The sequence below is a fragment of the Lissotriton helveticus genome, chromosome 5_1 (assembly GCF_964261635.1).
Source record: "Lissotriton helveticus chromosome 5_1, aLisHel1.1, whole genome shotgun sequence".
In the NCBI taxonomy this organism is placed as follows: Eukaryota; Metazoa; Chordata; class Amphibia; order Caudata; family Salamandridae; genus Lissotriton; species Lissotriton helveticus.
This window is the reverse complement of record NC_136065.1, coordinates 1,670,574,870-1,670,602,851: the sequence shown is the minus strand read 5'-3', so window position 1 is coordinate 1,670,602,851 and position 27,982 is coordinate 1,670,574,870.

Genomic DNA, 27,982 nt, shown 5'->3' with positions numbered 1-27,982 from the left:
CTCCGATCACTATTGTGACTCCTATCACTGTTTTCTCTAAATCTGCAAAAAGCAATTTTTAAAAAGAGAAAAGAAACGGTACCTTTCTTTCACGCGAACATTGTCCACCATTGCGCACTTGAATACCTCGCGCTCCAAATTCCATAGCGCATTCAAGTCGCGCTCACCTCGTCACAACATCTCTAGATACAATCGCCTAGCAACTCAGACGTGTCTGCATCAGCACGCAACGCTGCGCTCCAGCAGCCATTTTAAATCACCATAAAGACGAAAATCAAGTCGGAAACCAGCTTTAAACCTTATTACCCGACTTCAATTATCCCAAAACGCCGTTTTCATTATTAGATTTTACAGCATCACAAGAACACAAATTAAACATCTATATCTGCAACAATTTTAAATTTTATTTTATTTAAACAATCTTATTAATTTTTTAAGTACGTGCACAAAATGTCAAACAATATCAATTCACCAGCACATTTCTTACCTTCCGCTGGTGATCCTAAAGTAGAATGGGATCTATGGTACCCAACATTTTTAGCTTATGTGGATGTTGTGGAAGAAGACGGCTGTTCTCCAAAAAGAAAACTCGCACTATTGAGAAATTGTCTAGGTGGTGCTGGCCTCAAAGAATTGGAGAGCCTACCTCCCATTGAAAATGTAGGTGGAGGTGACATTAATGTATTCGAAGTGGTTGTCAAACAACTCAACACCAGATTTGGATGAAAAATAAACACAGTTATGGAGAGATTCAAATTCTACTCTAGAATACAAAAAGAGGACGAATCTATAGAAACATATGTAGCTGCTCTTCGCACTTTGGCTAGCTCATGTTCTTTCGAAACCATCAATTTCGATCAAGTATTGAGAGATCAAATAATGATGCGCACCAAGAGCAAAAAGATTCAAGAGCGCTTATGGATGGGTACAGAATCTTCCCTCAGTGCTGTCTTAAATATCGCCAAAGGGATTGAACAATCCGAATTATTTGTAAATGAAATAAGAGGCCATGAAGCAAAGAACAATGTAATAATTCCTGAAGTTTCTTTGGTAAAGAACTCATCCACCAACTACAGGAAACCTACTTCATTTCCTCCCAGAAAAGATAATTTTACCAGAGAAAACAAATATTTTCAAAAGAAACCTCAAATAACATGCTACAGATGTGGATCCAATGAACATGTAGGAAATTACGGAGGTTGTCCTGCATGGAACAAAATCTGTATCAAATGTAAAAAGTCAGGACATTATAGCAAAATGTGTAGATCTTCTCAAAAAATCAATTACCTACCACATGAGGATTGTGATGAACAACCCTCTGAAATTAATACCATGTTATGTGTTGGTGACACTGAATGCACAAGTTTTCCTAGTGATATAATTCATATTAACGGTGTAGAAATTTCCATGCTCATTGACTCTTGCGCATGGTACACCATAATTGGCAAAAACATCTTTGACAAACATTGGAGTTCCACTAAACTTTTTCCACCTGATGTACGTCCTGGAGGGTATACTGGAAAAAAAATAGATCTAGAGGGCTACATGTGGGCTGACATCAAATTTAAAAATAGAACCACTAGAGGGAAAGTTTATGTTTCCACTAAAGGCGCATCTATCCTGTGTTGGCCTCATCAGTATGATTTGGGAATCAAACTCGACCCTAATGCTTCTCCCCCTGTTTATGTAGTCTCACCCGAAAATGATTTTGTTCTCCAACTAAAAAAAGATTTCCCTTGTATCTTCAATGATAACTTAGGAGTTTTTGCCAATTTCAAACACCGTATTATACTCAAAGAGTCTGCCATCCCTGTCAGACATAGAGTTAGAAATGTACCCTTGGCATACCGAGATAAATTGAAGGTAATCTTGTCTGATCTTGTTTCCAAGCAAATAATCGAGCCAGTTGAATCATCACCATGGGTTTCGCCCGTAGTTTTGTCTCTTAAAAGCAATGGCGAACTTCGTCTATGTGTAGACCTTCGCAGTTTAAACAAGGAAATTTGGATAGATAGACATCCCCTACCTCACATACATGAACTTATATCCACCCTTTCAGGTGCAAGTGTTTTCTCCACACTCGACTTAACCAGTGCTTACCACCAGGTGATTTTACATGAGGATTCTAAATTTCTAACCACTTTTATCACACCTGAAGGTATGTTTCAATATCGCAGAATGCCCTTTGGTTTAGCTAGTGCGGCGTCAGTTTTTCAACGCCTTATGAAAACAGTGTTAGAAGGTTGTGAGGGAGCAATCGCCTTTCAAGACGACATTTTAGTCCATGGGAAAAATTTTGATGAACATGACAAAAATTTGGTGAAGGTTTTAAAAAGCGTCAAAGAGTTTGGGTTGACTCTAAAATTATCCAAATGCAAATTCAGGCAGAATAAAGTTGAATATCTTGGTCATGAGATCTCAAGTCAAGGTATTAAACCAAAACTCAACCATATTATCAGTATATCTAAGGCTCCCGCACCTATAAACAAAGATCAGTTAGTCTCCTTTTTAGGGCTTGCTGAGTTTTATAGTAAGTTCGTTCAGGACTATGCCACGAAAGTACATCCACTCAGGTCATTATTGAAAAAAGATGTTAAATTCTCTTGGAACTGCGACCAGCAACATGCTTTTGAGTTACTTAAACAAGATATCACCAATGCCCCTTTTTTGAGACCATTTGATATAGAAAAAGAGTGTATAATCTGTGTGGATGCTAGCAATGTAGGACTAGGTTCAGTTCTAATGCAAAAAGACAAAGGTGAGGAGTATGTAGTTTCCTATGCCTCCAGAACCTTACGAGGAGCTGAATACAACTACTCAACAATAGAAAAAGAGCTATTAGCATGCACTTGGGCTTCAGAACACTTTAGGCAATTTATCTGGGGAACTAGATTTCGGTTAAAAACCGATCACAAACCCTTAATCAACATGCTGGCAGCTGGTGGTGGTAGGACATTAACTGCTCGTCTAGCACGTCTAGCTGCTAAATTACAAGAGTTCCAATGTATTGTTGAATACGTTCCAGGTCGTTTAAACGTACATGCTGACTGCATGTCCAGGTTGCCCTTAGTTAATTCTATTTTTTCTGATGTTGTGGATAACGATTCTGATGTTGTTTTCAATGTTGATGATGTCAACAATTGTTGTACCGCGAATTCCTCTAGTGGTATTACCGAGATTGAGTGGAGAGAAGCTATGGCGAATGACTCAAATTTGCCTGTACTGACTAGGTATTTACAGCATGGTTGGCCTCAAGAACGGAATTTGTCTGGCGAATTAATTTCTTTCTCTAAAGTGCAGGATGAACTTATGTTTGACCAAGGTTTTATTCTCCGAGGTGATAAAATCATACCTCCTATTTCTTTGAGGAATAGAATTATCTCCATGGCTCATGAAGGACATATGGGTATGTCAAGTACAAAAAGACGCATTCGTGAATTTTACTGGTGGCCAGGTGTGGATAAAATGGTCGATAATTGGGTTAGTTCAAGTTCTCCCTGTAGTAAGAGTGACAAAACTGTCAAACCTGTCGCTGTTGACACTCTACCCATTGAATTTGTTTCTCATCCCTGGAAGAAATTGGGCATCGATGTAATCGGACCTCTCAATTTATCCACCCATCAAAATGTATTTGGCTTAGTCCTTATCGATTATTTTTCTAAATGGCCAGAATTAAAAATTGTAGACAAAGTTGGGTCAACTCAAGTGGTCCAATTTTTAGATGAAGTCTTCTGTAGAGAAGGCATACCTGCTGAGATTGTATCAGATAATGGCCCACAGTTCATTAGCAAAGAGTTCACCTCATTTGTCCAAAGATGTGGAATAGCGCACAAAAGAGTGTCCAACTACAATCCCCAAGCCAATGGTCAAACAGAACGCTTCAATAGAGTTATCAAGGAATCCATCCAGTTAGCTGTTAAGAGTAATTTAGATTGGAAAAAAGCGTTGCGGTCTACCTTGTTGTCATATCGAACTTCACCCAACTCTGTTACAGGTGTATCACCATTCGAATTACTTAGGGGTAGAAAACCAGGATCAAAACTTCTTCCCTGGTGGATGAAAATCAAGCTTCCTGGTGAGTCTTTAGTGAATCCTGACAGCGTTAAAGACAGAGTGCTGAGATATCAGGAGAAAATGAAAACTAAATATTTATCTCAAAAAAGTTCAGGCCAGAAGATCAAGGTGGGTGATTTTGTACGGGTCAAATTAGGCAGGGCTTTTGATAACAAATGGAACAAGTGGTCAGATCCTTGTAAAGTTACTGAAGTGTTTTCTAAAGCAGTGAGGGTTGCAGATGGGAAAGTGTGGAACTTCAGGAGGATTTCCCTATATAAAGGTTTAAATCATTCATCTTCCACCAATAATCGTCCCGTTCCAAAACCTTATATCGAACAAAACGATACATCTTACTCTCCACTATTTGACACCTTTAGTCATGAAAATCAAGATGTGAACAATCCTATCGTAAATGACAATGAGTCACCCAATGCATTGCAAGTCAATACTGGAAAAACTGTCATCAATGATAATGTTCCTATGCAATGTCCTGATATTCCTACTGGAAAAACTGTCATTAATGATAATGTTCCAATGCAACATCCTGATGTTCCCATTGATAATCCCGTTCAAAGGAAAAGTGTACGTGTTAAATTTGCTTCTGTTAAACTACGTGATTATCATCTCTAAATTTTTTTTTATTAATTTTTTATTTTTTTAAAGGGGGAAGGTGTGTGGTATTCCATCTTGCACGTGTCATTTAGAATTGTTATGATTCTATGCCTCCTCACATTCTTAGATGAGTAACATTCCACCAAGCTTCAGTTGAGCTTGAGGACTTATCGATGGTGGTTGTGTAAGCTGTCTTCCATGAATAAACCGTCCCACAAGTTTATCCTGTCATTGTGTATTTACTACACATGGCATCATGCAAGACAAGGAAATGGAGAGTGAAGCTTATTTACTTTACCACTCTTACCTGCACAGGCCGCTCCTGTCATAGCTGCCAGGCTTCTTGGCTGCTAGTCGGCATCTGTATTGAGTGTACACCCTGAACAGAGTACTACAGGCGCTTCTTTGAAAGGGGGGAGAGGGCAAGTGTCTGATCGTCAATGCAAGTGAGATGGCTATGATACAATTCGGACGGCGTACATTGAATGCAGCCTTAAGTAACTCTGCAAGACAAGCTACTGCCTATACCTTCCAAAGTTAAATGACCTCTGACTCATTTCGCCACCAAATCGCTGTGCTGTGACCTTTACACTGCTATGATGAAAGGCTGGCCCGTGTAAGGATCTCTAACACGGGCTAGAAGGTATTACTTACCAAAAAACAAACATGATGGAATCCAGCACTGCAGGGGTAAAACCGGGAAATGCTTCCCCCCTCCCTCTTCTGTCCCAGAAAGTACTGGCCAGGTTTTCAGAGTATCTCTGGGAATACATACAGGGCATCAGTCATGATCTGTCCTGCGTCCAAAAGTCTCTTTCTTATGTCAATCCTAAAAAGTAGATTGCTTAATATTTTCAATATTATATGGTTTTATTAACCAGCGCAGCACAGGCAGTGTGCTGTGCTGCTTACGAAAAACTTTCAAAACTGAAAAAATTGAGTTTGGCAAGTCGTGCCGAAGAAAAGAAAGCCCTGGCTTAGGAAACTCTGATTTTAAAAATATTTTGGGGCAGATTTATGATAACTGGCGCATCCCCAGGGATGCGCCAGTTATTTTGCGCCGCTGCTACGCCACCCATGGTGCGCCGCATTTACAATTACAATGCGGCGCACCATGGGGCAAAAACGGCACAGATGCGTGACGCATCTGTGCCGTAAAGGTGGCGCATTGCTGGAGTTGTGTCGCAAGCGCGACGCAGCCCCAGCAAGGCTCGGGGGTGCCCCATATTTACAATGCGGCGTCAAGACCTACGCCTGCTTCAAGCAGGCGCAGGGTTTTGACGCAGCATTGGCCTGAAAGTGACTGAGTGAAATCTTATAGATTTCACTCAGCCACTTTTGCGAGGCGCACCTGCCCCGGAACGCCCACCCTGCGCCGGAACGCCCACAAGTGGCGCAGGGCTTTACAACGTGACGCATCTGCCTAGATGCGTCACGTTGTAAATGGGTCGTAGGGATGCGCCACGTTTACGCCGCAGTTGCGTGACGCAAACATGGCGCATTACCAACATAAATCTGCCCCTTTATGTTTTTGGGTAAGCAGCGTAGTACGCCGCCTGTGCGACGCTGGCTTCTAAAAGTATAATATATTGAAAAAATAGAGTTTGGCTATCTGCGCCAGAAAAAAGAAATTGTTTTTTTTTTTGTAACCAGTGTAGCAAACAGCATGTGGCGCACTGTTTACTAAAAGTAAATATTGAAAAAATAGATTTTGGCGAGCCGCGCCAAAGGAAAGAAAGGCAGAGTGGCCATTGTTTAAGACAAAGGCATGCCTCGCTATGTGTGCAGAGTGAAGCAGGAGAGATTGTCGTGCCTGCAAGAGCAGTGAGGAGAAAGCCATTAGTAAAATAGTGCTCACAGACTGTGAATAAAGCATACTGAGTAACAAGATACGTAAGAGGGCCAGTCCTCATGGGAGGTTATAAAAGGAGAGAAGGTGGTACTAAGGAGGAACTACTAAGCCTATTCAAGAATCAAAAGCAACCATTTAGAAAGGACAGTTACAGGAGCCAATTGAAATATCAGTGGAAAATGGGTGGAGCTTCAAGTCCATACCTGAATTATATTAGGTCTTGCCTAGGCAGAAGCGCTGCCTAGGCAAGACCTAACAAACTACACATGAGAGAACTCATCCCAAGACACTCATCATGGGTTTGTTTTACTTATGGGCAACCCGGAAGCTATTTAAGACTGACAATGCAGGAATAATGATGCAGCGAGGGTCGTTCGGGTCTGCTCTCATTTTTTAATTATTGGAGTGACTTGACTGAGTTTGAGACAGTATGCTATCATGCAAGTTTTTAGGGAGCTGTTTATTATCTTATTCCAGAAGGGTGATAGGGCGTAGTTGAGGTTTTTTGCAAGGGAGACTGGGAGTGGGTTCTCAAAGTGGGAGGAGAGTTTGGAGTTAGCCAGCAGAGAAGATAAGTCTTTCTCCATGAGTGGGTTGAAAGTCTTCCAGCTTTTCTGGTTTATGTGGGACCCTGGGGTTTTGGTGCTCTTGATGTTGTCCTGATTGGGGATCATTGCTGAGGAGGGCGTGGAGTGAGAAGGGAGTTTGTTGTCTTCACTTCTGGGGGTGGGGTCCGTGCTTGAGGGCTTGTTGTGATTGAGGGAGAGCTCTATCTGGGTCTTGTGGCTTAGTGGACTAATGCATCCTCTGCAGGGGCCTGTGTTTGACCTCCTTGTCAAAAGTTCAAATACCGGTGGGACCACTAAACCTTTCATCCATCTGAGGTCGATAAAATGAGTACAATTGAGTTGAGTAACAATAAACATCTGTTATTGAGTGGCAAGATACCTACGGGTGAATGTATGCTTTACAAATACACGTTATGTTATCTTCATGATTTTATCATTGAAGAAGGTAGCACATTTTTCACATTATTCTTTGGATATCTGAGGGTTTCTTTATGGCTGGCTTGGAGGTTTGTTGATTGATTATGTGGGTGTTTTTTGGCCTTATCTAGAGTGTTGCAGAAGAAAGAGGCTTTTTCATTTATTATGTGTTTTTTTGTAGTTTCTGTATTCCCGCCTGAACTGGTCCAGGAGATCTGAGGATGGGTTTCTTCACCAGAGTTTTTCAGGTGCTCTGAGCTGTCATCTTTCCATGTTGAGATATTTGCTGAACCAGGATCGCAAGGAAGTGTTTCTCATCTTTTTCAGTTTCAGAGGTGCTACTTGGTCCAGGATGGAGGACATTGTTGAGTTGTAGTGGGTGGTGAGTTCCATTGTTGAGAGGTTTTCTGATGAAGTGTGCAGTAGAGACACCATTTTTTTTCAAGATCTTACAGAGGAACTAGTCTGATGTTTCTCTTCCATTGGAGAGTTTTTTGCGTCCGAGTTGGGAGAGGAGATGCCTTGTCGAAGTGAAATGAGATGAGGTGATGATCTGATCAGTCAACAGGGAGGATGTGGTCAATGGTTAGTATACCTTCCTGAGTTATAATGGCGTCCAGGGTTGCGCCTGAAATGTGGGTGCTACCTTTACAATGCTGGAAGAGGTTGTCACTGAGTAATAGATCATTGAGGGATTGGATTAGGGTGTTGCTTTTATCATTCCAGTGAAGGTTGAGTTCACCTAGGATGATGTTGTAGAAATGTGAGAGTGAGCAGTGTGCAATCAAATTTGTTATGTGTTCGTCAAAGGATAGTGTGTTGATCAGTGAATGGCAGAGGAGGTGTCAGTTCATTGTAGAGTTACCTTTCATTCTTATGGTGGAGCTGGAATGTTTGAATGTATTGTAGTAGAAAGTGTCTGCTTTCCTCACGTTGATGCTGTTTTTATGGATAATGGTGATCCCTCCTCCGTTGTGGCCCTTCCTGTCTTTCCTGATGATCCAAAAAACCTGGTGGAACTAGCATGTCTATATTGGGTTGGAGGAATCATTTAGCCATATTTCTGAAAGGAATGCGATATCAACGTTGTGATTTAAGATTGTTTCTGCTAGTTCTGTTACATGTCTGATTGCCGATCTGCAGTTTATGAGCATGCATTTTGTCTGTCTGGAGTAAGTCAGATTTTGGGGGGAAAAGGTCAGTGGGATGTGGACGAGGTGCACTGATGGTCTGGTCGTTGGGGTCGTGTGGGGTTTCTTCCTAGTCCGATGATAAGTTGGATTTTTTATTAGGGGTTGTGCCTCTCAAATGCTGAGCTATAGGATTTGGCAAGTTCCGATGCCTCGCTCAGTGACATCAAGAGGGTTGTTCTTTTAGGCCTTAGGGCTTTGTTGTTGAGAGATGCTGTGGTCCAGCTGCCTGGCTGTGTTTCTTCGCTCTACACAGGAGTTGTGTTCTGCTCCGCGTAGGGGGGGAGGGAGGGTGCTGGGTGAGAATTGAACCTAAGTTTACATTTTTTGTGATAATGTAGTTTACTTTTAGTAGTCTTTCTAGCTGGTTCTCTATGCAAGTTAGTCTCTCATCTAGTTTCTGCATGAGCATTGACTTTTGTGCAGAGGGAGTGCAGGTGGGTCGTTTCTTGTTGTGTGGGGGGAGGTTGTCTCTAGTCTGTGTCCCTGAATCTGAGAGTCGCTTGTTGTGGGGGGCGTCTTTAGTCTGAGTCCCTGAATCAGAGAGTCATTTTATGTCGTGAGAGGTGGGGTTGATTTGAGTCCTTGAGTGCATGCCGGTGTGAGCTGGAGTCAGGGAGTCAGTAGGGGAGCAGTTGGAGGTATCGCTTAGTTCTTTGTTGGAGTAGTGGGACTGGTGGTTGAGTCGTGTCTGTCCCTCAGTGCATTGGTGTGCGCAGAGGGTAGACAGTGAGGGTTAGGGTTGAGGGGGCCCTGAGAGGTCTGGTAGGGAGGGGGGGTGTGAGGACTGTGAGGGTGAGTGGGTTAGAGAAGAGTTGGAGGGCTGGGAGGTGGGAGGTGGGATTGACGGAGGTGATCTGACCTAGGCTGGTTTTTTGATATAAGCTACTGGGTGGGCCCACCATATTTCGCACTCTAGGGGTAGTCATGCAGACCAGTGACCTCCCTGTTATATTGGGTTCTGTCCCGCCTGGGGAGGGGTTTAGGTGTATTGTGGGGGCGGGGGCTGAATTTGTGGTGTAAGTCGTGAGTGGTTCAGTGAGGAGAGAGTGAGTGAGGAGAGAGTGGTAGGGGAGAGAGCAAATTCATGGTGTTGCTCAGGAGTTTTTTTATTTTGTTTTGTGTTCTGTAAGGGAAAATGGATCAAGGGGGAATGGATGTGCGGCCTTCATATGGCGTTTTTTATCATGGGGAATATGGATTCAAAAGTGCGTAAGTTGGCATTATTGGCTTGTATCATGATTTTTGTAGATGGTTGCGGTGGCTTTGCCTTTAAACATTGGTGAGTCAAGATTTTTAATTTGCGTCCATGTAGGGTGCTCGTAGTTTCAATGATGTGTAGGTGTTTTGCTATTGTTGTGGCCCATTTTGCAGGACAGGTGGTGAAGAAGATGAGGTCTGTTTTCTTAGCACCTTTATAGGTGTTGTGGTGGAACCCTGTGATTTGTACTTCAGGATGTTGCTTAATCAGTTTATGTTTGAAGTATTTGGCTGTTGTGGTAGAAAGGTTGGGGGAGGGTGATGGTGAAGGTGAAGGAGTTCAGACCTTGAGGTTTTAGCAGGGAAGGAGGTGTAGGGGAGATGCAATGCAGCAGTCGTGTGTGGTAAGGCATCTTCGCATGGTCGCGGCAGATGCAGTGCGGTGGCACTGAGTAGTAGGCTATCACAGTTTGGTTGGGGGGTGTTGGGGCAGAGTATGGTAAATTAGGATTAGTCATTGATCATCTTCACACTCTGCACGGATGTGAGAAGTTCCATGAATTTGATGGTAATGTTGTGCACCACGTTCTCTCAACTGAGAAGTGCCCAAGACTGTGAAGAGAGTGCCTCATTGAGTGGCACCTCCTTGAGAAGGCAGCCATAGGTACACTGAAGTGGTGGTCGGATCTCGTAAAAAGTCAGCTCTCCTTAAAAATGGCAATAACATCCTACTCAGCCCCCTTAATAGAAGCCATTGCAGCGTCACTTTCTGGTGCCCCCCAGGCAGGTGCACCCAGGTACTCACCTGAGTGGCCAGCACAATCCAAGGAGAACTGCTGTATCACTTGAAGTCTGCCTCCGCCTTCTCACCTCCGCGGAGCCGCAGCTGAAACCGCCAGTAAGGTAATTGTCAGTCTCCAGGGCCAGACCAGACACTGGGCATTCCCAGGCTGCAGCTCAGACTCTCACCAGCTGCTCAGAGGGAGTAGCGTGAATCAACAACTGTGCAGTGGTAGCTGGAAGCCAGGAGGGATGTACCGTCGGTCTGCAGCCGGCTGTGGAAGCTTCCCCGCCCCCAGTGTCTGTCCTGTCAAGGCCCACGGTACTACCCTGCACCAGGCCCTCCCCGGCCAGTCATTGTAACCAACCAGGCCTCTCATGCACCCGCCAGGGGCAGAACCAGTTATCGGTAGATTTTTTCAAGTGCTTCACTAGCATTCGAAGGAGTTCCACCGACCCCGGTGTGGGCCTAGATATGAAGTCTCGCGGGGCCGACAGCACATCCCTGTACCAGGCATGTCGTAATAAATAGGCTAATTACAAAAAGGGGGTGGTGATGGACAGAGTATCTGAGTTAATCAGAACACTCCTACCCAGTCAACAGATCAGGGCTTGATCCATCACCGTTTTTTAGCTCACTGCACCATCCCAGTTCAGAACCTGGCTATATGCAAATTAGTCTGTCCCTGGCCCAGTGCATCATGGGTTTCCTTCCCAGTGTAAGAATTGGCTTTTGTAGTCTGGTCTGCCCTGTTCCCATGATGCACTGGGCCAGGGACAGACTAATTTGCATACAGCCAGGTTCTGAAACTGGGATGGTGCAATGAGCTAAAAAACGGTGTTGGATTTAGCCCTGATCTCTTGACTGGGTGAGAGTATTCTGCTTAATTCAGAGACTCTGTCCATCACCACCCCTTGTTGTAAATATTTTTGTCCACCCTAAGCGTGGAAGGGTATACTCAGATGTGAGTCCCTTGCTCATTGCACCATCAGGATTCAAGCAAGCCGGGCCGAAGACGGCTGAAATGCCAGAAACCGGTCCCCGGAAGCTTGTTTCCTTCCCAGTGTAAGAATTGGCTTTTGTAGTCTGGTCTGCCCTGTTCCCATGATGCACTGGGCCAGGGACAGACTAATTTGCATACAGCCAGGTTCTGAAACTGGGATGGTGCAATGAGCTAAAAAACGGTGTTGGATTTAGCCCTGATCTCTTGACTGGGTGAGAGTATTCTGCTTAATTCAGAGACTCTGTCCATCACCACCCCTTGTTGTAAATAGTAATAAATAGGCTGGCCGGGTACTGTCTCCGACCACAGGTGGTCACTGAAACCCACCTGTCCCTGATATGCGGCCAGCCTCTGGTCTTCTGAGGTAGCAGCAAGGCCTTGAGCCTCTCCCGTCGCGGCCTATCTCCGAGTGTCTGCTGTCCCCAAACCGCTGCCTATTGGGAAGGGGCGGCTCTCCTCTGCATGCCGCAACCGCGCACGCTACTAGATCTGAGGAGCAAACAACAGCATTCTCGCTAAACCCTTAACCGAGACTGAGGTCACCAGGCAGATGGCAGTGGTTTGAGTGCAGACACTAGCAGACGGGAAGGAGGCGTGAGCCTCCTGGGCCTAGTATGTCTCTAGTATGCTACCTATAATGTTTAATCCCCTAACAGGGCATTCTGTCCCCTGACAGATTCATTCACTCACGCACAAAAGCATGTACACAAACACACTTATTCATTCATTCTCTTTCTCTCCCTCTCCCATCCTACCACTTTCCAGTCCATTCTTTCCCTCTCTCTCTCCCTCTTCTTACATCTCTCACCATGAGCCTAGCCATACCTCAGCTTGTCTCGTTCGCTTTTATCTTCCTGCCTACCCAATTAAACACCTTAGATTTCCCCCTTGGCCAGCTATCACTGTGGTACAAATGGATGTATGACGTTATAACGCATACTATGACTCCGCAGACCATTACAACGCGACTTTTACTCCGCATACCGTTACAACGCATAGCGCCTTGGGGCGCTGGATAGTGGTAAGTATAATTTACTATTCTAACTCCAGTCCCCGTGGACCCTAGGGAAGGTGTTGGATAGTAAATTATACTTATTCCCTATCCTAGAGCGCCCCCCAGCGCAATGCGTTGTAATGGTATGCGGAGTAATGGTCGCGTTGTAATGGTAGTGCGGAGTAAAAGATCCGTTGTAACGGGTGTATACCGGTACAAATATCACACAGTTCAAAAACCTCATTTTATCCAATTCCGAAAATGGAGAACCCCAACCAGTCCATAGGCTAAGTAATCTCCATTCTGGAGAATTACTAAAATGACAGAAGACCATTTCGTTCGGGGGAAAAATTACAGACCCAGATTGGAGCCAGAATAAGGTAACAAAAAACTAAGTACTATTTACAATTACTAAATGATTATATGATGAAGGAATACGTTTAAAAAACAAAAAAAGGAATAGGTAATGTGAAAAAGAAAATGCGGGTTACTGAAATCTCCCATTTCGATCGCAACCAGAGAAGAATGGGCCAGAAGACGAGGGACATAAAAAGAAGTAAAGGTAAGGAAGGAAGCGTGGGTGAGGGGTGGAAGAAGTAAAGAAAAATGGTGGGACAGGAAGAGAGAGGGCTCACTTCCAATGGAGGAGAAAGAAAGGGCAAACGAGCAGTAGGAATGGAGGGAGAGGCATGAAAGGGTCTACTAATGAACATTATGAGGACAGAGGAATGTGTGAGGAATGATTCAGGTTAGAAGGATACAACACACAACACACAATAAGCAGGACATATATATACTGCCTTTTATGCTAAATAGTATCACTACTTTCTCACTTTCAGGGGCATTAATTAATTGTCCACCAGGACCCAAAGGCAATTTCTCAACTGAGTTCCTCACCTAGTTAGTTCATTTTACTGGGGCCTCATTTATGAGCCCTTGCGTCACTTTTACGCCGCAGTTGCGTCACTTTTTGTGACGCACCAGTGGCGTAAACAATGCGCTTTGTTGCGCCATATTTACAAAGTGACGCATCTAGGTAGATGCGTCACTTTGTAAACCCCTGCGCCACATTATACCTGCGCCAGGTATAATGTACGCATAGGGGGCGTATTGGCGCAAGAAAGGGTCGTAGAAGTGACGCAGTGAAATTTATAAGATTTCACTGCGTCACTTCTAGGACACCGTTGCGTCAAAATCTTGCGCCTGCCTCACAGCAGACGTAAGACTGACGCAAACCCTTTCACATGGGGTTTGCCCCATGTGAAAGGAAGCATTGCTGGAGTTGCGTTACTTTTGTGACACACCCCAGCAATTCGTGACTTTTGCGCTTACAGATACGTCAGAAATAGTGACGTATCTGTAACTCCTTGCGACATGATGCGTCATACTGTAAATATGACGCATCAATCATGTCGCAAGGAGTGCGCACTGAGAAGTGACGCATCGCTGCTTTCACGCAGCAATGCGTCATTTCTCATAAATGAAGCCCCTGGCACCTACCTTGGGCTTCATCTTCTCCCCATAGCGTCCACCCACAGAAACGGACTCCTTTTTGATCCCCTTTTCTCTACCTAGCTTTTCATTATTGTCCAGCCCCCAATTCCTTTGGGATAGACAGATCATTTAGCCGTTCCTTTTCACCAACATGTTTCTCGCGCCCTAAAATTTACCCTGATCATACAAATCACAATATGGTCCATTGCCTTGAGCCAAAATTAATTCCACTAACCTGACCACGGCTCTCCAAGCCATTCCCTCAATCTACCAGATGGACATCTCAGTGTCAGTCACCTCTTTTAACACACGGATATTGAAGTCCCTTAATACTAATTATGACTGAATCATCAAACGCACCACTCAGCCCCTTGACACTCAAATGATCTTAGACTGGCCAAGCGGAGTGCACGAAGTTGGAACACCAGTGGCGCAGCGCCTACAATCCCTTGGCTAAAGTTGATTATACCTTTGGGATACATTTAAATGATATTATCCTTCCCACACATTGAGAACTGCTTTTTCTCTACTGGTAACAGGCCGGCCTGGGTAGCCACGCCTCTTGGGGTAATTGGGCACTCTACCAATCATTAACATAAAGTAACATCCCAAACACCAACCACACTTCTGATATATTATCATCATGGCCACTGGAAATATACCGCAGAAGAGGACCTAATTATGTGTCCGAGGTGATGAAATTATATGGAAAGTATAGGGAATTTACACGGCACATTTTGTGACACTAAGGGGTCCATTAGGATGGCGGGCGGACTTTGCCCGCCCGCCATCCCATTGCAAAATGGGACCGCCCGACATAGGAGCGGCGGTCCCGCCTTGGCCATTAGGATGCACCCGCCACACTTGCGGGCGCATCCTACATTTTTACCATTGCGGCGGGTGTTGCTGAAAGCGCCGCCCGCCGCAATGATAAAAATGCACGTTGTGCATTTCAAAGCACAACATGACAGGCACCGCGCGGTGCCTGCCATGTTGCACTTCGAAATGCGGGGGGGGGGTACCATAGGTACCACCCCATGTGCACCCCCAACCCCGGAGTCCCAGGGGGCCCGGAACGGGCCCCCGCAGGGAGTCTCTGAATGCCTTACTGTGGCGGCATTGCCACCACGGAAAAGGCATGTCTGCAAGCCCATCATAATATGGCTGGCGGTGTCTAATAGACACCGCCACCATATTCAAAATGTTCTGCCTCGGCCGCAAGGCGACCAGGGCGGAAAAGTGGCGGACGGTGTTTACGTCCGCCGCGGTCCCCCCCGCCATAGTAATATGGCGGGGGGAAAATGAGTGGCAGCCGGGAAGGAATGTCGGGTGGATCGCCACTGCCACCATGGCGGTGGCGATCCACCCGACATCGTAATGGGCCCCTAAGACTTTATTATTTTGTCATTTTTACCTATGTTAACACCGTCTTACCAAATGTTTCACCTATCTAGTACCACTTTAGCACTCAAATACAGCCAAAAGCTACTGAAAGGTGACCAGTCAGACTTTGGGAAGGCCCTTCTGCTATGCACGAACATACATGGCTGCATTTTAGTAACTTTTTGTTCAGTTGAGCTAGAGACAATACATTTTGTTAAAATTTGCAAATTATGCTTCAGATGATCGATTATGTGGCAAATGCGACAAATGCATAACTATGTGTAAAGCGCAGCAGAATTTCAAAATTCCAGTGGCACTGGTTATAATCAGCTGCCATCAAACACCCAATAATAGCTTGCATCAAAATTAATGCTAGGACTCTCTCATGTGCACAACACAGCTTACACGCCATTTATTCGTCAAATCACTGTCATCTCAATAGCACATTGCCTTGCCACACCACAGCAACCTAGAACCGGTCAGATAAAGTTAGTGTAAGAAATTGGGTTAGTGGTTGGGGATGGGGGTTTAAAACCCTACTCAAGCAGCAACCACAATCCTTGTCAGGGTGAAGTAACGAGAAAACCCTGATTGACCTCAAATTATGCTGTGCTCAAACCTCTGGTAGCTAGGCACAGAGCAGTCATGCTTAACTTGGTGGCAATGTGTAAATATTTATACAGAACTTCAACAGTAATACGATGAAAAAACAATACAAGGAAATTCACACACCATCTTAGAAAAAGGAGTAAATACATATAGCAAGTCCAAAATGACAAAATCAGTAGAACTATAGAACTGGAGATATCCAACTTTAAATATTTGTGTGAAAATAGCGTAAAAAAGCACAAAGCGCCAACTGTGGCAAGCTCATATAGCCATGTCTGAACTGGGGTGGCAGAGTGGGCTAAAGAACGGTGATGGATTAAACCCAGATCTTTTGACTGGGTGTGAGTGTTTGATTGATTCAGATGCTCCGCCCATCACCACCCCCTTTTGTACCGCTGTTGGCCGCCATAAGTGTGGCAGGGTATGCTCAGACGTGAGTCCCTTGCTCACTTTGCCACTGGATTCAAGCAAGCCGGGCTGAAGAAGGCTGGAATGCCAGAAACGGGTCCTCGGAAGCTCGTTTCCGGTCCAGGGAAGACATGGCTTGGCAGTTCGGGCTGGACTGTTCCCATGAGGCACAGGGTCAGACTGATTTGCATATAGCCATGTCTGAACTGGGGTGGCAGAGTGGGCTAAAGAACGGTGATGGATTAAACCCAGATCTTTTGACTGGGTGTGAGTGTTTGATTGATTCAGATGCTCCGTCCATCACCACCCCCTTTTGTATCGCTGTTGGCCGCCATAAGTGTGGCAGGGTATGCTCAGACGTGAGTCCCTTGCTCACTTTGCCACTGGATCCAAGCAAGCCGGGCTGAAGAAGGCTGGAATGCCAGAAACGGGTCCTCGGAAGCTTGGTTCCGGTCCAGGGAAGACATGGCTTGGCAGTTCGGGCTGGACTGTTCCCATGAGGCACAGGGTCAGACTGATTTGCATATAGCCATGTCTGAACTGGGGTGGCAGAGTGGGCTAAAGAACGGTGATGGATTAAACCCAGATCTTTTGACTGGGTGTGAGTGTTTGGTTGATTCAGATGCTCCGTCCATCACCACCCCCTTTTGTACCGCTTTTGGCCGCCATAAGTGTGGCAGGGTATGCTCAGACGTGAGTCCCTTGCTCACTTTGCCACTGGACTCAAGCAAGCCGGGCTGAAGAAGGCTGGAATGCCAGAAACCGGTCCTCGGAAGCTTGTTTCCGGTCCAGGGAAGACATGGCTTGGCAGTTCGGGCTGGACTGTTCCCATGAGGCACAGGGTCAGACTGATTTGCATATAGCCATGTCTGAACTGGGGTGGCAGAGTGGGCTAAAGAACGGTGATGGATTAAACCCAGATCTTTTGACTGGGTGTGAGTGTTTGATTGATTCAGATGCTCCGTCCATCACCACCCCCTTTTGTACCGCTTTTGGCCGCCATAAGTATGGCAGGGTATGCTCAGACGTGAGTCCCTTGCTCGCTTTGCCACTGGATTCAAGCAAGCCGGGCTGAAGAAGGCTGGAATGCCAGAAACGGGTCCTCGGAAGCTTGTTTCCGGTCCAGGGAAGACATGGCTTGGCAGTTCGGGCTGGACTGTTCCCATGAGGCACAGGGTCAGACTGATTTGCTTATAGCCATGTCTGAACTGGGGTGGCAGAGTGGGCTAAAGAACGGTGATGGATTAAACCCAGATCTTTTGACTGGGTGTGAGTGTTTGATTGATTCAAATGCTCCGTCCATCACCACCCCCTTTTGTACCGCTTTTGGACGGAACAAAGTCACAAGTTCAGGCAGACCACATTGGAACGTAGGCTAGCTGTGGGGACCCAGTTAGTCCCACTGAACAAGAGTAACTTAAATCCTGGTTGCAGAGCTTTGCGAAGTCGCACGTTGAGAATGCGCTGCACTGATTCCTAGGAGCTCCAGAGCAGTGATGCAAGGTCCTACGTCATCATTGAGGAAGCCATTGATGAAGTGCTTTCAATGTGAAGTCCTGCGTTGAGATGCGTTGTGCATCGGCTTGTTCTGAGGAAGCTGGGGGGATGTGTAATGTGGAGTTCTGTGTCGTCATCAAGGATACTGTTGATGAGGGGCTTGCGATGCGAAGGCCTGCGTCGAGAATACAATGCAAAGTGGCATTCCCTGAAATGCTGCGGCCAGTGATACAAAGTACTTGAGTTAGGGGGAATCGTTGCAGCAGAGGCGATGTTCCGGTTGATTGGGTTGCACTGCACAGCAGAGGAGATGTGTTGTTTCTGCTGAAACTACTGATGGGCTGGCAGAACAACTTCAGGCCCACTGCTAAGAGTCTAGCGCTCAGGTGGCACCACTTGAGAGGGTAGGACTCTCAGATGGCATGGTACAGGTGCTGGGTTCAAGGTTGTTGGAGTCTTCTGTCCCTGAGGTTCTAGTAAGGAGGCCAGCCAACTAACCCTTGACGTCACTCTGGAGACCTGGGTTCAATAAATGCAGGTCCAGTCCTTCTCACCTAGGCAAGAGGGCAGCAGACAGCAGATCTGCAGGCCAGCACAGCAGGGCAGCAGTTGTTCAGAGTAGTAGTCCAGCAGAGTGTCGGTCCTTTCAGCAGAGCAGCAATCCTTCTTCCTGGCAGAGTCCACTGGTCTAGAAGTGTACTGAAGAGTTAGGGTCTGAGGTCAAACATTTACACCTGGTACCCACTATGAAGTGGAGAATGCTTCTAGAGCTTTCCACCCCCTTGAGGTGTCAGGAATTCCCATCTTCCCTGTCCTGGCCCCACTTGTGTGGGGTCACAATAGACCAGTGTCATACTCTGTGTGAGAGTTCTCAGGCAGAGCCTTTGTGATGTGCAAGTGTGGTAGGTGATAGCTCCTCCCCCTTGTTAACTCAGAATGGCCTATCCTGCCAACTCCTAACGTCCCCTTGTCTGAGATGTCTGGTTAGGACAAAAAAGCCAACTTTCTTTAAGCGGAATTTTCAGAATTGTGATTGAAAATCCATCTTTATCATTAAAGAGGGCTTTAATTACAATTCTCTAGATACCAAACTCAACATCACTACCTGCTCCCAAATGGAAGTACCAGCATATCAAATGTAATAAGGTAACTCCAATATTATCCTATGGGAGAAGCAGGCCATACAGTAGTGAAAAACAACGTTAGGAGTTTTTCACTACTAGGACATGCAAAACTCAATAATACATAACCTTTTTTTTAAATACACTGCACCTTGCCCGCTGGGCTGTTTAGGGCCTACCCTAGGGTGACTGATCTGTATTAAAAAAGAAGGTTTAGTCCTGGCATTTTATTTATATTCCTCGGGCACATGTAGTACTAGTTTACAAGTAAACTAAATAGGCCAATTGGGTGTAAGCAAATGTTACCATGTTTTAAGGAGAGAGCACAAGCACTTTAGCACTGGTTAGCAGTGGTTAAGTGTGCAGAGTCCTAAATACTAACAAAAACTGCCCATAAAATAGGAGAGTGAAAGCAAAAAGTTTGGGGATGACCCTGCAGAAATGGCCAAGTCCAAAAGTTAGCTTTTACTTTCCACACCCTTATGTACAGATTACATCATAGTTGCTTTCTTGACTAGCAATGTCTTTAAAGTACAGTTTAGAATATTTTCGAATTCAATGTTCACTTGTTTATTTAAGTGTGGGATTCCATGATTCTAAGCTGACCCTGGGGGACCACGCTCAGATATGCACTACAGAATCAAGTCTGCCGTCAACACCACAATAAAGCCTGTCTTCTTAATGTAAAGCTTCCAGGCTGCACCATTACAAGGCAGTGCTTCGTAGCTCAGCATAGGCCAAATACAGCAGCAAAGTACACCCAGCTCAAAGTCGTTCAGCACGCTCCTACACACATATAACACAACTTAGGATCTAAGGCCTATCAGACTTGTTTTACTTTCACTTCAAAGAACACAAACCATTAACAAGGAAACACTGAACACATCTCTACTAACAGTGCACCCGGAAACAACTAAACCAATTGATGCAAATGCAAGAACTGTACAAAAATGCATCCCCATTAAGAAAGCGCCGCACTGCTCTTTATGGAAGGCGCTATCCAGTGCGGATAACGTTCTTTGGTAGTGGCACAAGTAGGGGGGCTATCTAAGCCACATTGAGACGCTCACTGTGTGGGAGCCGGGACTTGCAAACACAGTTTAAAGGGAAACAAGTGAGTTACTCATAAGAAGTGGATATTTGCATATGAAACATTTATCATAATTAATCTGTCATGATACACAGTATTTAGTTGAGGAATTGTTTTCCAGCGACATATAAACCCTTTCCTAAAGTACCGCAGGAAAGAAAGATGATGCAAATAGCCATCGATTTGAGAGGCTGGGGGTTCCAAAAAAATACAAATCTCAAGATATGTTTCCAAGAATTATGCAAGACAGATGTTTCAGAAAGCTAAAGCATGCTGGAAAAGAGACACCGTAAAGGATATATGTCTGTCCCAGTGGGGGTAATAGCGGAGCAATTGCACGGAAGGAGCTAACGATACGAAATAAAAAGGTTGGTTCTTTTTCAAGCCTCGCACAAATCCTATTACATGAGAGTAAAACTCCACAAGACAGGTCATTAGTAACAGAGATTTGTTAGCGATACAACGGGGGGAGGGGTGTATACAGAGCTTCTCACATTTAAATGGCAGAAGCACAGCGCATCCCCGTGGTGTAAGCACATTTATCACCGGAAACAGGAAACAGAGCCTAGAACGGGAAACTGACATGTTTGCACATCTCGATGCAGTCTTTATATTTCTGGTTCTTTAATATTGCCAGCGTTTTTCTATTTTTATTTTTCTCCTTTTTCCTATTCTTCGACCTTTCACTCCCTTGCTCCCGGTCCCTCTGATGATGAAAAATAGTCTCCAAGAAAAAGGAGTGCCGGTGCCAAACACCGGCACCCATTAAGCATTGCCTTCATCACATTACGTCACACAACATCCCATTATATAACCTAATATCACATCACACAGAATAAGCTATCGTAAACAATCATCATACAACACCACACCCTCATCAAACCAACACCACATTGCACCAAGATACATCACCACTTAGAACACCATCAAATGACAACTTACCTCAGCAACATACTTAGGGCCAGATGTAGGTAGGATTGATTTACCGATTCTTAATTACCGAATTTTACCTATTCGGTAATTAAGAATCGGTAAATCTGAGGGGTGGGTATGTAGGTTTTCCAGATGTGCTGGAATACCGAATCGGAGAAAAATCGGTATTTACCGATTCGGTAAATACGGAATTTCACAAGGGTGCAGGGGGTGTCACTTTGACACCCTCTGGCCCCCCCAAAACAGGCTCGGGTGCCATGTGGCAGGCATACATGCACCAAGGGCAGTCTGCATGTCATATGGCAGAGGTGTGCATGCACACATGTGCATGCACACCGGAATCGGTATTTTACCATCAAATTGGATTTGATGGTAAAATACCGATTCGGTAAGGCTTGTGGGACTCAGAAGAGTCCCACCTACATCTCAAAGTTACAGAATCGGTAAAAAATACAGATTCGGTATTTTACAGAATCGGTAAATTTACCGATCGGTAAATTTACCGATTCTGTAAAAATAAGCCCCTACATACCAATTCTTCAATACCGGTTGGTAACGGCCGAAAATACCGATTTTCGGCCGTTACCGACCGACCTACATCTGGCCCTTAATCACATCGTATCATGCCCTGCAACAACACACCACGCCATACTTCAGCACATATCTTCATAAAACAAAACAGCTCCTACACCACCTCACAATACACAACATCACACTATATCAAACGATGCAAGGACAGCACACTATACCATGCCACACAACCCTTCAACCTGGAATTCGTTTGACCAGAGGCGTAACTGTGTCCAGGCAGACAATGGGGCTAGAAACACTGGTCCCCGAGAGGCCCTCAGACTAGAGAGACAATGGGGCTTGGGAGCCACAAAGTTCAGAGAAACACTGGACCAAGAAGGCGTTGGGTCCTTAAAGACGATTGTGAGAATGAGGCTTTTTGGTTGGCAAGAACCTGGGGCTAGGCAGACAGGTGTGCCAGGGAGGTCCTAGGGCCTGGGAGGCAAGGGAGGCAGAAAGACATTAGGGCTGGAGCACATAGGAACTAGTATGTGTTGACACTATCTTGTTATATAATCAAGATGAATCATCTAGGGTGGATCGGAGATGGTGTTGAACCTCAAGTATGTATGAGGCAATATTTCCCTAAATGGCACCCAAACACAAATCGAATAATTAACATTTGGAGAAAATAAGCCCCTGTAGTCAGTAGTAAACTGTAACCCATTAAGGTTTTAAAAAATATTTTAAGGTGCAATACAGAAGACAAAATAGTAATAATCAAAGTGCATAGGAAATCAATATAGGGAACTAGTATACTGCTCAATCAATTGCAACAAGAGAATGATATGAACTCAAAGTAAAAGTATTCTAAGTCCACAGCATGAGACAAAACAATACAACAATAAATATTTAGGGCCCCATTAGGATGGCGGGCGGATCGCCCCCGCCAGGCCGGCGGTAACCACCGCTGGCCTGGCGGGGGCGATCCGCCCGCCATCCGTGCCGGAATGACCCCCCGCCATATTATTATGTCTGGGGGGTCCGCGGCGGACGGAAAGACCGTTCGCCGCTATTCCGCCCGGTCGACATGTCGACTGGGCGGAAAACGGTTCTATATGGTGGCGGTGTCTATCAGACACCGCCAGCCATTTTAGAATGGGCATTTTACAATGCCTTTCCGTGGCGGCATTGCCGCCAGGGAAAGGCTTGCGGAGTCTGCTTTGGGGGCCCGTTGGGGGCCCCCAGGGACTCCTGGGGGTGGGGGGTGCACATGGGTGGTACCTATGGTTCCTCCCAGCAGTTCCATGCACAACATGGCAGGCACCGCGCGATGCCTCCATGCACAACATGCCTTCCTGGCATTGTGGTGGGCGGTGCTGTGCGCACCGCTCGCCACAATGTCAGGAAAGATGGATGCGCCCGCCACTGTGGCAGGCACATCCTAATTGCAGGCATGGGATGGCGGGCAGACAAAGTCAGCGCATCCTAATGGGCCCCATAGTCTCCAGAGTCAGGGCAAACCAGACTGGCTCACCTCCAAAATGTGCCATCTTCTATAAGAAAATTCACAATAGAAGTCAATGAAAATCGTTCAGTGATTGTATGTGAGCAGGTGAACAAAGCTAAAGAAATAACAATACAGAATAATACGTTACTATCCTTGCACGATCTTCTAAATGAATATTAATTCATTCTATTCTCACGTAATGTAATCAGATGTGGCAGCAAAAATCTAGTTACACAAAACAATGGAAGTCTCTTAAATTACTAATCGTACAGTAACATAAGCAGGAAGAAACTTGAATGTAGCAAAATGCTTCCTCCGTAGTTCTTCGAGATCAGCATTATCAGTACGAAGCATCAGTGCACATTTTTCTGCATGCTGTGTTAGAATGAGAAATGAAAACACACATGTGTGAAATTCCAAAACGGAAGTTAGGCCTAATTGTTGCCTAGTTTAGCCAATTTTAGCCATTGTGAGAGAGGCACTGGGGACGGGGAGACCCTTGGGCTAGGAAGACACTAGGGCGTGGACCCACGTAAGCAAGTGAGTCACGGATGGACCATGCAGTGCCTCAGGCTGTGGAAAGAGATGGGCAAGGAAGACACTGGGGATGGGGAGTCATTTATACCAAACAGCCTCTAATCATGGAAGAAGAGGTAGATCTAGGAAGATAGATAGCAGAACTAATTCAAGAAAACAAACCATAGGTGCTTGAGCACAGATACTTTCAGAAAAGGAGCTGGATCAGGCAGGGTGGAGGAAGAGTCGAGACCACATTAGACTTAAGGAAAATGAGAGGAGGAAAATGAAGACATGACAGAACAGACACTAACAAAATCTATGTCACGAACTTAAAACACTCTCAGAAATGAAGCCCAGTTCAACAAAGACACTTACTAGGGTCCTGACTTTCCCACATCACTTTGTAGGACACTGTGCTTGTGTGGAGACACTTTTCACTTCTGTAGTCACTTTGAGCATGCAGAGATATCAGAAGAAATGATTTGACGATAGGGGCACAAGCTGTAGAGTGCATTTTTGGGACTTCCCATACCCCTGTCTCTGAGTTAGGTCATTGAAAAGATTTAACATATTGAGTGTGATTACCGTGTCATACTATATTTGAGTTCCAATCCATGTATCACTTCCTGGAGTAAGCCCTGACTGGTCCCTAGTGGCACGTTTGGAGAAACACATTTACAAAATGAATAACTGTCATCCAGGTCGAAAGACCCGAAGCACCCATAGTAAACAATCGTATCAACCACAGATACTGTTCAGTAACCATAGACTGCTCTAAGACCTAAAGAAAAGGACTTACAATCTACTTCTTTCTTTTCCCCATTACGTGAAAATATTGGGAAAGGTGGTTTTTAATAGGTACAGTATAAGTTGCAAGTTCTATAGATAAACACCTTGGCAGAACTCCTAACAAGGTGGGTCTCTGGGGTGGCCAGACATCATCACTAACCTTAACATCTAATTCTGGCATTACAATTTTACCTAAATGTCCTTCAACAAAACACTGCATTATGAAACCGGACGAGGCACACACTAGAGTGACATCACTTGAAAGGATAGACTCTTTCCATCACAATCACTTCCCTCCTTGTGGCCTGGTGGCCTTGCTGGAAACTTTGAAACAAAGGAGACATGTTTTTTATTCTAACATTACCATTTGGCCGAAATTATGTGCTCTTTTTCAATCAACTTTTGAACTTATTCCTCACCTCCCATTTTTTGTCCAAGATCAGGACTATTTTGAATCAATCTAAAAACTGTTCCCACGTTTGTGATTTAAAACAACTGTACTGATATTGCGTTGTGGGAGGGTGGGTAGACAGTGCCTACTCTCATGGTCTAGTCACTAAAATGTAAGATAGTGGTTAAGTGATAGCTTTTGGAACAAGCAGTACTGATTTACAATCTAGGGTCTCCAAATTTACCAAACTGTTTGATCTTGGACATAACATACTCTCCTAGGGCCACTGCACTATGCTCTGCAATGTATGCACGGTGTGAATGATGTTTTGTTAAAGCAATGACCATCACAGGAATATCCCAGGAGCAGCCCCAGCAGGTTTTCATTAACACATTCAGAGTTGTTTAACTGCAAGTGTTCTCTTACTGTATTAGCAGTAGCGGCTGGCACGGATCAGGAGTGGGGGGTAGGCGGGGGATGGAGATAAAAACAATAAAACTTACCTCCTTGTGTCTCTCCATTGTGTCCCTCGTTGTCGTCCCTCCACTCTGGCCGGAAGAGGAAGCAGCCAATCACAATGCTACAATGAAACGTTGTGATTAGTCTGAGCATCGTGGTTTGGCGCTCAGATGGGGAATGGGGGTTTGGGCATGTTCTCCATGCACGCTGCACATGCAACATGTTCTGACGTAGTTTATATAGAGGAAGGCAAGACCCGTCGCCCATGCAGAGGGCTTTAAGGGCCTTAACCCCTTCCATGCTCATGACAAGCTCAGCTCATCATGAGCCACGGTTCCCGTGTGCTCATGACGAGCTGTGCTCGTCATAACGGTTAGAACGCTCACAGGTGGGGCTAATTCCCCTGCTGTGCGGGCGTTCTACAAAAACAGGTGTGGCCGTGACGAGCTCAGCTCGTCATGAGCACACGACCACCGTGGCTCATGACGAGCTGAACTCGTCACGAGCACAGGGGCGCTGTGCGCACCCCCCTTCCCCAAGCACAGCAGGGGAATCAGCCCCACAGGCAAGGGGTTAATGAGGGACAACACTGCTATACCGGACACAGATGAGGTGGAGGACCACAAGTAATGTAACACTTCCCAGGAACAACCAACAACATAAACCACACTCACGCAGGACAGGAGAAAGTCGAGGGTGGGTGGACTGCCCTTTAACCTACAGAAGGCATTAATTGCGAAAAATAACAAATCACAGGCCTCAGCCAGCCACTGACAACATAAAAAGGCCAAAAGTACCAGTGAATGTTTCAGTATGAAAATAACATAATATAACAATGCATCCCTCAAAGATAGAGAAGAAGGGCAGGAAGGAGGAAGGAAGAGAGGTATGGACGTCTTCAAGAACAGACTAATTATGCAGCCACAACTCAACGAGAGCGGTCTCCAGAGCTCAATACTTCTAAATAACTTACTACAGAGACACCATTAATCAAGGGACGGCGAGCAGCAACTGTCAATCACTGCACATGTACAGCTAAATAGCTCTGCCCTTCCTGCTGAAGGGCAGACAGTGAATGAGCCATTGTCCCAGCAGAAGTCAATAAAGGTTCTAACCCTCCTCCCATGCACCAGCCAGGCCATCTCATCTCCAGCAAGCCATCCTTCGCTATCCTCGACTCCCTCCACGCGGAAAGCACCAGTATCCCTGAAAACACCAAAGGCCAGATTCATAACACATTTTCTGCACTTAAACCTCACTATAGAGTCCCAAACTAGCATTTGTTATCAGAAAAAACATAACCTTGGTTCAAAGTATGTGGATGCCCACAATTTCTTACCCAACATTTTACTATTGGTGAAAATCTGCTTCTACGGAGGATTTTTCTCAGTTGTAAGTGCAGGATTAGCAGAGGTAACGGTCTTTCTTAGAGCAGACCCCAAAAGGTGCCCTTTGGGAAACTGGTGGCTACCCACAATGTTTTACCATTGTGTGTGTTAAGAAAGCTTTCTAATGCGCGTGTCCACCACACTTACTCCTGAGGTTTGCCTGCAGGCTGCACTGTTGATCATACTCAGGAGTAAGTGAGGTGCAAGCTGAGTGAACACGCATAGCTATGATTTCAGCCAATCCTGCTATGCACGGGAAGTACTGATATTAAAAATTTACCCTTGTGAATCGAGTGCAGATTTAGAGCAAAACTGAGTGGACTTGTCAGGAAAACGAGAGAGTGGAAAAGAATAAAAGGGCAACGCACAACCACCTGCAACTAACTCAGAAACTGTGACTGCTTTGGCAGCAAAAAAATCGGACTTTCCTATGCTTCCTCCCGTAATTGCCTCTTCCTCTCCTATCTTGCCAATTTATATTTTGCCCTCAAATCTCTTATCAGCATTTGATTTCTAGGATGTATGTTAAAGGCTTTTGGCAAATTTCGTGATGCCTTGGAGCAATTAAGCTCAAACCATTTTTTAGACTGTGTGATCTTTCGAGGTACTGGTCGAAAAAGTGCGTTTTTTATGGAAGTTGAAATCTTGCCAAAAGCAACCACCAATTGTGAACTACTTGTTTGTGGGTCTAAAAAGGTTGGAATCTCCTGTGACATTCCCACTACAACCAACGGGAGAAATGAATTAGAATCATTTTTTCTACCATTTTAAAGTGTAGCCATTTGTCAATTCAATTTCAATTTTCAATTTATTTTATTATGTTTTGGCTCTCAACGAGGGCCACATAAAATTCACAATACAAATTACATACCGAAGGAAAAATTCAATCAACACACACGAAACTAATTGCATCCATTGACAAATAGACAAGAGAGAGCAATGTCAGACCTCTCCTAAACACCTTAATAAATAGCTAAAAAACCTTTAAAAAAATAAAAAATGTGGAAGCAAAACATTTCATTTGGAGGACAGTATAGAGATTGTGGAAAAGTATTCACATTAGAAATACCTAGTCGAAGACATATTGGTTTTAACCATTTAAGCCGCAATGGGCGGAGTGCAGGGCAAATCAACAAGACATGCATACGATCCTGAATACTCAAGTTACAAAAATTGCACATAGGAGAGGTTCCATACCATTTGGATA